We start from the raw sequence: 12,647 nt of genomic DNA on the forward strand, positions 1-12,647 counted from the left end.
TCATAATAGCTAAAACCAAGCCAAAACCACTATGAGTTTCCATTAGATTTTACTGAAAGTAAGCACACTTACAAATATATTGTCTTAACAATAAACGAAAAAGAAAAAAACCCACCATTAAGCTTAAGGTGCAAAGGTAGCCTTCTCGCTGCCATCAAAGTTACAAACACATGCTGGATCTCCTATCAGCTACTCAGGTGTGGCTTACACGTCATAAAAGGGTTCCAGTTTTACCATTAAAAGGAGTGTCAAAGTAAAGGGGGGGGAGGGGGAGGCGCAAAGAACACGTACGCGGGGGTGTATGTGCATTTGTGAATGTAGCAATGTGTTAAGAAACCCAGTATTAAAAAAATACAGGGACGTCAGTATAGTTGGGTACATCGTGGTAACGCAAGTACTAGCGTATGTTCTTCTTAAAGTATGCCAGAGTAATATAGTACACGTTTCTCCTAAACAGTATCAGCCGTGGAAGGAGAGTAATTCAGATAATGTAATCAGTTTATACATAAACATTTGTCTTGCTACGAATTTTTATCCTTGAGCATTTCTATCCTTAGTTTGCATCTAAAATTATATGAATTTAGTACTCCAAATTTGTTACAAAATTCAATACGTTATGTTAATATTATTTGGTGAAAGTTAATTTTAGCATTAAAAAAAGCAGAGCATAGCTGGATATTTAATTAGCTGAAAACTCAGTATGTCTCTGAAAAAATCCAAAATCCCTTATAGATAATATTATGCAAGACATTAAAGTAATCTTAAATTTTAACACAGTAAGGAAATTGCTAACAAAACCAATTTGTAAAATACGGAGCTTAGAAATTTACACAGAGCAATACTGAATTCAACACAACTTTTTGGTCAAAGTAGTGAGAAAGGAGAAAATGGAAAGACTTTAACAATGAAATTGCCAAGGAACCATAACAGTCGGCAGCTCAAACAGATCCAGGAAGAAATCACTACACCCATTTTATGCTTCAGAAACATTCTAGGTCTGAAAATGTTCCTAGCTCGTTACTGACTTGAAGTGTCTGGTTACTCTATGCTCACCCTGAGATACCTTCACCACTGAGATAAACTAAATATTATCACTCCTACCTGATAGATTTCATCACAATTTGGGAAAAAACAAACCAACCCCCCACCCCCAAAAAATCAAAAGAAAAGCAGCTCATAGGTTATTGAGGCACCAAAGTGAGCAACTGCGTGGTCCTAGAGCGTGTCTGCTGTCACTGGAGACAGAGGAGACGAGGAGAGCGTCAGGCCAGAGGCTAGTTCAGGTCCCAGGTGAGCCAACGAGCTACTTTTCTAACCTAGGCATTGCAGTTACAGTCATGAAATCTGTATACCAAAGTATTCTTCATCCTCCTCAGACTGTTAAAACCACCTTGGTGGAAGACCTAAACTTAATAACACATTACAAGCGCTCAGGCTTTATTACTGTAAGAAAAAAAAATAAATCCACCTTTTTGTCCAAGTAAGGAGAAATGGAGAGCACTGCATGTGTTCATAACAACAAAATATTAGCGCTAAGAAGATGGGAAATTCACCTGCAGGGTTCAGGCAACTCTGAAGCAATTTAGAGCTACCCTATAGATGCTTTAACATACAGTTGCTTTGCTCCTTAGAGAAGTTAGTTCAAGTGTCCACTGAAATTGTAAACAAAGGTCACAGTAAAAATGTGGCATTTCTGGATTGCATTTAAGGTAGCCTCCAGCAATCTCTCTCCCTGATTAGACGTGTAGCTGCCACAGCGAAGCAAAAGCAAAGGGGAAATTTGAGTCATGCAGTAGCAATGGGTTGGCCTTTACTGTGAATATTGTGAGCACAATTATCAGCAGGAAGTAGTTGTAAAAACAGGCAGTTGTTTTCAAACTCCTTTTCAAAGTTGGAACAGTTCAGGAGAACATACAACAACAGCTGAAAACAGCAGATAATACTTAATATGTATTCAAAAATTATACAATCATAACATAAATGTTTTCTTTGAAGCTGAAAGAAAACAATGATAATTTTACATATGGAGACTGCTAGCACATGGAAAAGTTCTCAAAGGGATAGAAAGCTACTGATATTGTAGATATACACGTATAAAATAACAGGACAGAAACAGAAGGGGACTTAGGTTATAAATGCACCCAATTAAAAAAAAAAAAGAAAAAGGAAAAGAAAAATAAAAAAGCATTAGTGGTTTCAACTGCTTTTCCTTTGCTGTTCATTCTTTAAGCTAATTTCACCAAGGTGTGCAATTGACTGTCCATCACTAGAAACATTTAAATCAAAATGAGATGAGTCTAAAGGCTTTACTTCAAAAGATTTAATTCAAGGGAATCCTTTGACCAACGTGATGCAAGAGGTCAGACCGAGCGGCCAGAACGCTCCCCTTCTGCCTTTATAATCTAGTAATCTGTGGATAATGTGAGAGCACCATGAACCACAGCAATAATGATCCCATTCTCAGCACCAGAGGAAACAAAAGTTCATGATTAAATGAATAGTACCAGAAACCTAAAACCCAAAATACCAAAACAAGCAGGCATTTGTCCTTCAGACAGACCTACATTTTACATATTCCAGCAATCCTAAAGTACTTATATGCAGCGAAATCCCCTTGGTTTTCAATATTAACATTTAGCAGGAGGCAAAATTGCCATTTGCCAAAGTTATATATAGAGATGCAGAAACAAATTGTGGAAGATGCTTTTAAAAGAACAACTATAATTTACAATAGAGTCGTTCCCCCTCCTAAAAAAAATTTTAAAAAAATAAATATTTCTTTTAGTGTCTGACAATCTACAATAATCAGGAAGCCTTCAAACAGATTATTTCATGCTACTGTGTCAAAAATCTTCCACTACGTAGCATGTCATATCTGGGAGATACAGGCACATATAAAGCAGCATGGAGAACATAAAGAGTCTAGTATTTCTTTTAGTTAGTTAGTTTTTGTAAGTTACCCTCAGAACTTTTTTTTACTTATTTTTACAAGCTTACTACAAAATCAGCCATACCACGGAAAGAGGACTAATGACAAGGAATCGTGACTGCAAGCCACTCAGCAGAAATTTGACATCCATAAGAGCCGTGGTGTCCCCTAATGAAGCGTTACCTTTTTTCAGTTGAAGCTAAAATGCTTTCTGTTTCTAACAAAAACTACAACCAGATCCATTAAATATATAAAATACTTAAATATAGTCACTCTCTGTACTCAACAAGAGCAATTCAGCTGGCTGCAAACAAAAAAGCAAAGCTTAATAGGAAATCTGACTGAAAAGTAAAAAAAAATTTCTGAATATAAAAACAAATTTTTCTCAGGTTCTAAATTAAATTAAATATTTGCAATTTCAATGTTAGGGTTCTGTGTAAGCTACATAAGAGATGGGAACTTCCCAGAAGCACTTACAATAACAAACGCATGGAGATAAGACAAAAGGGAGGGTGGACAGAGAAGTGGAGTGATACCAGGGTGAAAAACCAGTGACAGCATTTGGCTGGCCCTGAACCCAGTTTTCCACCTTTCAGTTCAACACCCAATTCACAAACTTCCCTTTTTATATTTTCATACACCAAGTGATTTCTGATTATGACTTACCACGATTATATCTCTGCTGCTTTACAAACTTTCACCATTTTAATTAGCAATTAATTAAAACTGACTGACAGCACTAATTGTTTAAGGTAAACATTTCTCTTCCCAACGACACTGAACTAAAATGATTAGACGATAATAACCAAAACCAATTCCTTTGTAGAAAACTCATTTCTGATAACTCTAATAAAAGCTTTGCCTTGAGGCTGAAATCCTACAGAGCCAGATTCCAAAGTTTAAGTTTGCAATTTTGTCTGTGCAAAGAAGTCCACATAGCACAGGCTATACTCGAGTATACAAATAAAAACAGCATTTAACAAATCAAACTGGTAAGCACAAGTGCCTTGTTTATAAAAAGCTGTCTTTATTTATGTGTAGATTAATGCATGATAGAAAAAATTGCATTTTGGTCTGTGGGGGTTTTTTTCCTTCTTTGCACACAGCTATATGTCTGTGTTTCATAAAATTATATTTTTCTATATTCTGTATTCTAAAATCCCCAACTTAAGGACAAAAAGCAGTGCCGCACTCCTTCCCCAGGTAAATCAGGATGTTTCTCTAGCAGTTCCCTTTCAGCACGTACAACGTTACTATCCTCATAGTTAAGACAAAGTTAGCGGCAGTAATTCAGCATTGTACAACCATCCAGGCAGATTATTAAAGAGGAGACAGGCATTTTGGGCTGCATTCAGCCTGCCTGATTTCATGGTGTTAACTGAAAGGGTTAGAGGTGTAGCTTTCTGGCTCACCTAAGATCTGAATTAGCCTCTGACACCAGTTCTCCCTTCCTCTATCTCCAGTGACTGCAGACAAAATCTGGGGCAACTGGGCTGCTGTCTGGCACCACAGCCGGTTAGACTGGATGGATCCAACACCTGTGAGCTACATTAACCTTCAGACTCCCCAATGCACGTACAGCTCACAGTCTTTACTAAATTAATGCTGTAGCTGCTCTTAATAATCGTCTTCAGAGTCATTCCCATTTAGAGGCACATTCTCAAAAGCATGCCAGGCTAGCTGAATATGTAGCGAGCGTTCAGCACTCCTGAAAACACTGCCCTGAGAGAATACGGTCTTCAAAGGACTGGGGCTAGGCTGTATTCCTAGTGTTACTGACTTCAAGTAAATAACCTGCTGTGGGGGATATTGCAAAGTATTTACATAGTCGCATGCAAATTTATAACGCAGTGCAACACAACCGAAAAAAGTAAGAAATACATTTCTTGTGCCAAAATGCTTGTACAGTCAACTCTCAATTACTCAGGATACCAGATGGATAAAATATGCAAAGAATATCGGTACTAAGCTACTGAAAGATAATCTAGTTAGTATATTTACTTTGGGAAAAGAAAATTTAGGCCTAGAATGAAAATGTAAATATTAATTTAAAAGTTTTGAGAGACAGGAGGTTAATCTTCAACCTGGATGATGTGACCATGTATAAATAACAGTTGGCTATATTCAAACAACAAAAGTCTCCAAACAAGAAAGAGAGACCCCGTCCCCTGAACAGTAAATTGAACAAGCGCTGGTGAGGGAAAACAAGAGAGGTTGCTAGGAGAAGCAAGGTTTAAGGAAGAACTTAGAAGAGCAGGGCTGGCAGACAAGAATGGGAGAGAGGCACCAGGAAAGGAGCAAAGCTCAGGCTGCAAGGGAAAAAGAAACAGAGTAAATAGTAAAATCACTGCAGAAAACATCCTGTATCTGAAAAGAGTTCAAACACATAAGCAGCTATGAAACTGCACAGTCCAAAAATGTTCACAGAATAACCATTTGATAATAAAGTGGGCATAAAAAAAAGCAGCTGGGAAGGAGGACGCCAATAGTAAAGATTTAAGTAAACGTAAAGGAGTTCAGTTCCCTCTCTTTTCCCTGTATACAAAGTCTGTAAAGGTTAGGACTCTTGTACCAACGGCAAAAGACAAGTTTCACAAAACTCAGAGGTGCAGATTTGGAAGAGCTATTCCGAGATGACAATCAGGTATTCAGCACAGCAGTAACATACATGTTTGGAAACGTGAAGCAGCTGGCTGAGACAGAGAAGTGCCAGAAACTCAAAGCAGAGAAAAATCACTGCCTGCTCAGAGGTGGCAAAGGAAAACCAGCACTGTCATGAGCCTGACACTCTCCTTTTCAGAAGACTCCAAATGGGATAGTTTAGAAAGGTGCTAAAAGAGAAAAAGGAAAAAAAAAAGAACAAAACCCAAACCAGAATAATCTCAGCCAGCCTGCCCCAAACTGGCTTGATTCTGGCCCATTACCACCCCCTTCCCTGGGCTGCTATTTGCGCAGCAATGTGACAAACCAGCCTAGGGAACTGTCTGAAATAAATATTTTTTTATTTTCTTTTTGCCTGTTTTCAGCTGCATTAACTCCCCAGTTCACATGTAACTGCACAAACACCTGGGCTGATAGAAGGCAGGGGACGGACTGGGGGAGGACTGAGCAGGCAAGGGCAAAGCAAGATGACTTCTTTCTGAAGCCACGCCAGCTCACGCTGGCTTAAAGCATTCATCAAAACCAGAGCCTGAGACAATCTCTCAGTCACCCATCCCACCTTCTCAAATTTCTCTTTAAAGTAACACTGTTTGCAGAGTTCTCCCCAGCTTGCTCCAAAACACAAAGACCTACCTTATCTGAAAGAGAAACCTTAAAACAAGTAAGGAGCAAAAGCCTGCAGAATAACTGCTTTATAGTAAACCAAAATCTTCTAAAACTGGTAACCCCTTCCTTGTTTTAAGTACATACACAGTTCCTGTGAGAAAGTTCATCATAGTACTGCTCTGGTTTACCCACAGTAAACACCCAGCTATACTTTTCAAAAAGTAGCATTACTGTGCTCAATTAAACCAGAACAAAACCAAATCCTGTAGAAACAGAATGTTTTACATTTTCCATGCTAGAAGCCAAGCGTTACATCTTTGCTTTCATACCCATACTGAGTCTAATGCACTGGTATTAAGTGCTCCTCGGGGAATTATCTCAACAGACCTTTGCTGGGACGGGAGCGCAAAAGCTGCTGTACCCAGCACTGGGACATGGCAGAGTTTGCAGAGAAACTCAGATGCTGCTTTCCTGCCAGTATCAGTGAACTTGATTTATCCATGCACGGGCATTATCTAATATCTTACATGTAAAACAGTGCCACTCATTTAGCAGAAAATTTCTGACACTAGAGCCTTTGTTTTAAGAAAAAATATAGCTTCAAAAAAATGAATTGCATCCCTGCCATTCTGAGGCTGCTGACTCCTTAATGGCCTTTGGTGGGAAGTACAACAATCGGATGTGTTAAATTTCCCATTCTCAAAGGCCTTTAAGAGAATCATACCAGCCTATGTCATGTAACACAATGACAGAATAAACCCTTCTGTATCAGTTGCCTGTAGAAACCTCTTTCGTTACTTGAACTGGATACGTACTGCCATGCACCAAAGGGAGCCCTGACATTCAGAAAGCAGGCAGGACAGGAATACCTTTCCCCCAACGGTGTATTCCTGGTGAGCAGAAAACCTCACCTCGGCAGGCGGGAGAGCTCTCTGCGTTCCCACCCTCCCTCACACCTACAGCACTCCGTCGGAAAATGCCAGGCGTAATGGCTTCATGGATGTGGCCGGCTCTCTCCTGGGGCACAGACTAAGAAACACTTTCACAAATGCTACCAAACTGTTAATTACTAGTCTTGTAGTAGTTTTTAATCAAAGCAAGTTTGATTAAAGGCATTACAGTAACTCACGATAACTTCCCCAATCACCTCTCTTCGTTACAGAACTGAAACGCAGCATGGAGCTGAAAACTAGGCACTTAGGACTAAGCTTATCAGCAGTGCTTGGAAGCCGGTACAACATGCCACTTTTACACTGGCTGAACTCCTCAAAGCAATCTGGTTTAGTCATTTTCAATAAAATAAATAGGAAAACATGGAGCTAAACTGATGCGCCGCATCAGTGGGTTGAAAAATCCTCAACCCATGCTTTCACTTGAAGAAATGCCTACACTAAATATAAAAGATTTCTACATGTTCACTGTAGCAGAAACCTACATAAGTCACAACAGCACAGAGGTATACAGAACTTGATTTTTATTAGAGTTACATTTTCTAAACTGGGCTTGCCTTATGGTTCATAAATAGCAACTTATCCCAAATGAGTTACTAATAAAGCATTCTACCAAATATAGAATAACGCATCTTGCACAGGCTATGCTTTAGAGTGCCACCGTAAGGGTGCTCAAGGGACGTTTGTTTAGCAGTATGGGAGTACAAAACTCACATTACCTCCTTGGACAGTTATCCAGGTATCTTGGGATACAGTAACAGACAGAAGCAACTGAGTTAGTACGTTTCAATTTACCAACCTGCAGACAAGACGCAATATGCAACCATGTCTTCATTTCTACTTCACAGCAATGCACAAGGGAGAGATTACCTTAAGCTGTCACCAGCAGGGTGAGAAGACAACTTCACTTCTGAGAGCCCAACTGAAGAGGGCTCACGAAGAACTAAAAAAAAAAAAAAAAAAAAAACAAACCAACTGCAATAGATTTTCTAACTTTCAAAATATCAAATTTCCAATTTTAAATACCTTTCAGGGCTAGAGACAAGTGATGCATCATACTTTGAAATGGATACAATTCTCAACATGACACATTCCCCTTCAAGGACATAATATACTGGATTTTAAATTTAAAACAAATTTATGTCTTGAAAAGTTGTCCCTAGAAAAAGATCAGATTTGGTCCTTGAACAAGTATAATACAGCAGGTGGAGGGAGGAGTTTACATGGTATGAAGAAAGACGACAAATCTGAGATTTTAAGGTAGCTAACTTTTCAGAGAGTTCAATTACGGGAATAAATCTTTGAGATGGTCTATTGGGCAGGGAAAAATACAGTCACAAGCACTTGATACACTTTGTATTTTATCTACATGAAAGGGTGGGAAATAACTGCTTCCCTTTTGGAATTAGTTTTTCCCAAGAAATTGAAGGCATAGCCCAGAGAGACTCTAGGCTGTGCCTCAGGACACTGAGTTTCTGTTTCCATTTTTGCCACTGCCCCACAAAAAACATTTCATCCTTCTTTATCATGTTTTTATAATGAAGACAACAGTTTCCCCCTCCTTGGTAAAATGCTATGAAAACTTCTGATTATCTTACTATTAGAATACACATTTTGACTCTGGGGTTCTGTCCTGGTTTCAGCTGGGATAGAGTTAATTTTCTTCCTAGTAGCTGGTATAGTGCTGTGTTTTGGATTTAGGATGAGCATAATGTGATAACACACTGATGTTTTAGTTGTTGCTGAGCACGGCTTACACTAAGTCAAGGCCTTTTCAGCTTCCCATGCTCTACCGACTGAGAAGGCTGGAGGTGCACAAGAAGCCGGGAGGGGACACAGCCAGGACAGCTGACCCCAACTGGCCAAAGGGATATTCCACACCATATCACATCATGCTGAACAAAAAACCGGGGGGAGTTGGCTGGGGAGGGCACGGCCGCTGCTCGGGAACTGGCTGGGCATCGGTCAGCAGGCGGTGAGCAACTGCGTTGTGCATCACTTGTTTTGTATATTCTTTTATCATTATTTTCCCTTCCTTTTCTGTCCTATTGAATTATCTTTATCTGAACACACAAGTTTCACCTTTTTTCTGATTCTCTCCCCCATCCCGCTGGAGGGGGGGGTGAGCAAACGGCCGTGTGGTGTTTAGCTGCCTGCCGGGTTCAACCACAACAGGTTCCCAAGTCTCTCCAGAGGGTAAAAGAAACAAGCTTTCAACTGTATTTCAGCTACAGTCTCCCACTAGGTAACTAACTTTATGGTCAACAATTATTTTTCAGACCATCTCCCTGCCTTTGAAAGACCCAAGCTACATCCTCTCTTAATGCAACATCCTGATCTAACTAGTGGGTTTATGATATGCAAATCAACATAGAAATTTGTCCCCCTGTCCAAAACATGCAGAAAGGGCTTAAGAGCTAAGTGACATCCTGAGCTCCTTCTAATAAAGAGATGCAATGCATATCACAGATTCAGTCCCTCCTTTCAAGTCCGCCAGTCCTAATTTTCACGCCTCTATTATCCAAAACACATAGCTAAGAAGCTCCTATAACAACTTTAAAATCCTTTATTCAATTTCATATTTAGTTCAGTTTTGCACCAATTTGCTCTAAACTCACTTTGTAAATACACATATCAATTACCAGTGTTAAAAAAGATAAAGCAAATGTGAACTCCCTGTTTATTAGTTATTCATCTTTATGAAGGGATCCTTAAGGAGCAAAATGAAAACCCTTTATTGGGGCGAGAGGAGGGTAGGAAGGGGCCAGAATACACATACTGATATCCTACTGAAAACTCAGGTCTTCAGGAAGCAATCTGCTGCAATTCTCTACTTGTCACAGATACTGCAATTCTGTTGGCATGACTGTCAATATTTACTTCACTTAAGTAGGAACTCCCAAAGCATCGCAAGACAATGTTGCACAGCATCAGTTAGTGAACACACTGAAGTTAATTTACTTGTAAATGGTATTTGTCACGTTCTTAAAAGTTAACATCCTTCATTAAACAGTTTTAATCAAGATGGCAAATGACAAATATTTTCCTGAAGTGTCATTTTAAACTTTTACCCCTGTATTATCTTCTTTTGAATACTGTAGCAATGGCAAGCACTTATCTTGTGTCTCTCTTACAGCACAGAGACTGCTCTTTCATTATAAGTTTACAACTTCTTAAAAACTCATCTCAGCTGCTGGAATTCTTCACGAGAGAAAAAAAAAATCAGTAATGATATACATATCATCTGCCTCTGGGAAAATCAAAACTGCCAGTGATATGCTGGGAAAGATCTCCTTAGACTCCTTTCACACAGTCTTGCAGTAGTTTTATTGTAACCAAGCAGTGTAATTTCAAATAACATTCTACAGTGCGCTGACGGCAAGCTCCTAAAATACAGCTCTGCTCCGAACAACAACCGAGAATGCTATTGTGGGTCTCGTGTTTACAGCTGCTCACTGATTGTGTCATATCTGCAAAGCTTTCAAGAAAAATGATAACTTTTTTTCCCCCACTGCTGAGACTCACAAATTCAGCCTTGGATTTTGATAACAAGCTCAGTACAACACCAGAGCTAGTGAGCCTGCAGAACTTGCTCCTTTTCACAATTTTAGCTAAAAATTCCAAGTGTTTTAGCCAATATACTTGGAAAAGTACATTCCAGGATCTTAACAAAATCTAACAGGAGATTAATATGCAGAACAGGACTCCTACATTGTGGGAAGCAGCATACTACTTACTGTATGAGGTATAGAGGCACATGGGACACAAACATGTCTACATCATATTACTGCCCTGATGAGCAAGTCATTTTGCTTCCCTTCTGGGCCTCAGTTTCTCCAACCAGAAGATGGCGATTGTAATACTGACCTTCTCCATAAAATGCAATAAATTCTACACCTCCATCACCAGGACCCTCAGCTAGGAGGGAGCAAACTGGAATGACAGTCCTGCTGCCAGAACTGTTTACATATTAGGTCATTATATTCATATACAATAAATACATTAGTAAAAAAAATAAAGAAACACACAGAAATAACCTGAGAGAAAGAAGCTGAACTAGGTATACACCCTCTCAAAGCCTGCCATTCACCTACAAAAGCTTCCACTTGTTTGCTCTTCTCCTGGCTCCACAATTCTTGCGTTTCAGATTGCACAGCAACAACAGCTTCAAAAGGAGAACAGGCAGGGTTTGGCCCTGACTACCCTCTTGGCTTTTAACTCCCCTTACAGAAGCGAATCCGGGTTTTCTGCAAGCCAGGAAGAGGCTTCAGTCACCAGCCCTAAAAAAAAATAATTAAAGGAAAAAATCAATAGCACCTGTCATTGTGTTGCCCATCAGAAGACAGATCACTCTGGACTCTGAGCAAAGAGAAATTCTCCATACAGACCACTAGCCAAACGCTTAAACTGCCAAGTGGAAAGACACTTCAGCTGCACCCCTGAGCAAAGTGTCCCCTACTCATCTGTTTTACATGACAGCCTAACCGACACGGGCTCAGTGGAAACTGGCACTGCAGTGGATGCTGCTTACCTTGACTTCAGCAAAGCTAAAGATGTGGTCTGCCATGGTGTTCTTAAAGCCAAATTGTTGAGACATCATGGTTTGGCTAACAGGCCTAGAAGGTAAGCAGAAAATTGGCTGGACTGCCAAGTTTGAAGAGCTGTGATTAGTAGTACAAAGCCCAACTAGCAGACAGGTATACAGGGATCCCTCAGGGGCAACGCTGTCTCAATTAGCAATGAGACATCAAGGCAGAAGGCACCCTAGGCAAGTATGCAGGTGACACCAAGATGGGGGAGCAGTCAATACATCTGAGGGTGGGGCTGCCATTCAGAGGGACCTTAGCAAGTTGGAGAACTGGGCTGACAGGAGCTGCATCTGTCTTTGAACTTCTTGAAAAGTCTCACGCCCGAGACAGAATAACCCCTTGCTACAGTACAGGCTGGGACTGACCACTTAAGGAACAGCTTGCACAAAAGGAGCTGGAGGTCCCTATGGACAAGTTGAGCAGGAGTCAGCAGCATGCTCTTGCATCAAGAAGGACCAAACATGTACTGAGTTGTATTAGCAAAAGTGCAGCCAGCAGTGGAGGGAAGTGGTTTTTCCCCTCTATTCAGTACCTATGAGGCTGCACCTGGAGAGCCATGTTCAGGTCTAGGTTCTTCAGTACAACTTCAGTACTCTGGAGTGACTACAGTGGAGGGCCACTGAGATGGCTGAGGGGCTGGAGCATGTGATATACAAGGAAAAGCTGAGAGAGCTGGGCTTGTTCAGCCCAGAGAAGAGAAGGCTTTAGGGGAGATCTAATGCTGTCTTAACTACCTAGTGAGGGGTATGTAGAGAATATGGAGCCAAATTCTTCTCAGGCACACACAGATGGAATGAAAGACAACAGGTACAAGTTGCAGCAAGAGAAAATTTGATTAGATATTGGGGGGGGGAAACAAACCCTCTTTGCCATGAAGGTAGTAAAACACTGCAATAGAGTGCCCAGAGATGT

The 12,647-nt window shown here is 40.3% G+C and overlaps 1 protein-coding gene across 2 annotated transcripts in view; it reads right to left on the reverse strand.

The window, feature by feature from the left end:
• Positions 1-12,647, reverse strand: part of BRF1 (BRF1 general transcription factor IIIB subunit) — a 176,737-nt gene that overhangs the window by 106,678 nt on the left and 57,412 nt on the right. The window lies entirely within an intron of this gene.

Source organism: Mycteria americana, chromosome 5, assembly GCF_035582795.1.
Source record: "Mycteria americana isolate JAX WOST 10 ecotype Jacksonville Zoo and Gardens chromosome 5, USCA_MyAme_1.0, whole genome shotgun sequence".
Classification (NCBI taxonomy): domain Eukaryota; kingdom Metazoa; phylum Chordata; class Aves; order Ciconiiformes; family Ciconiidae; genus Mycteria; species Mycteria americana.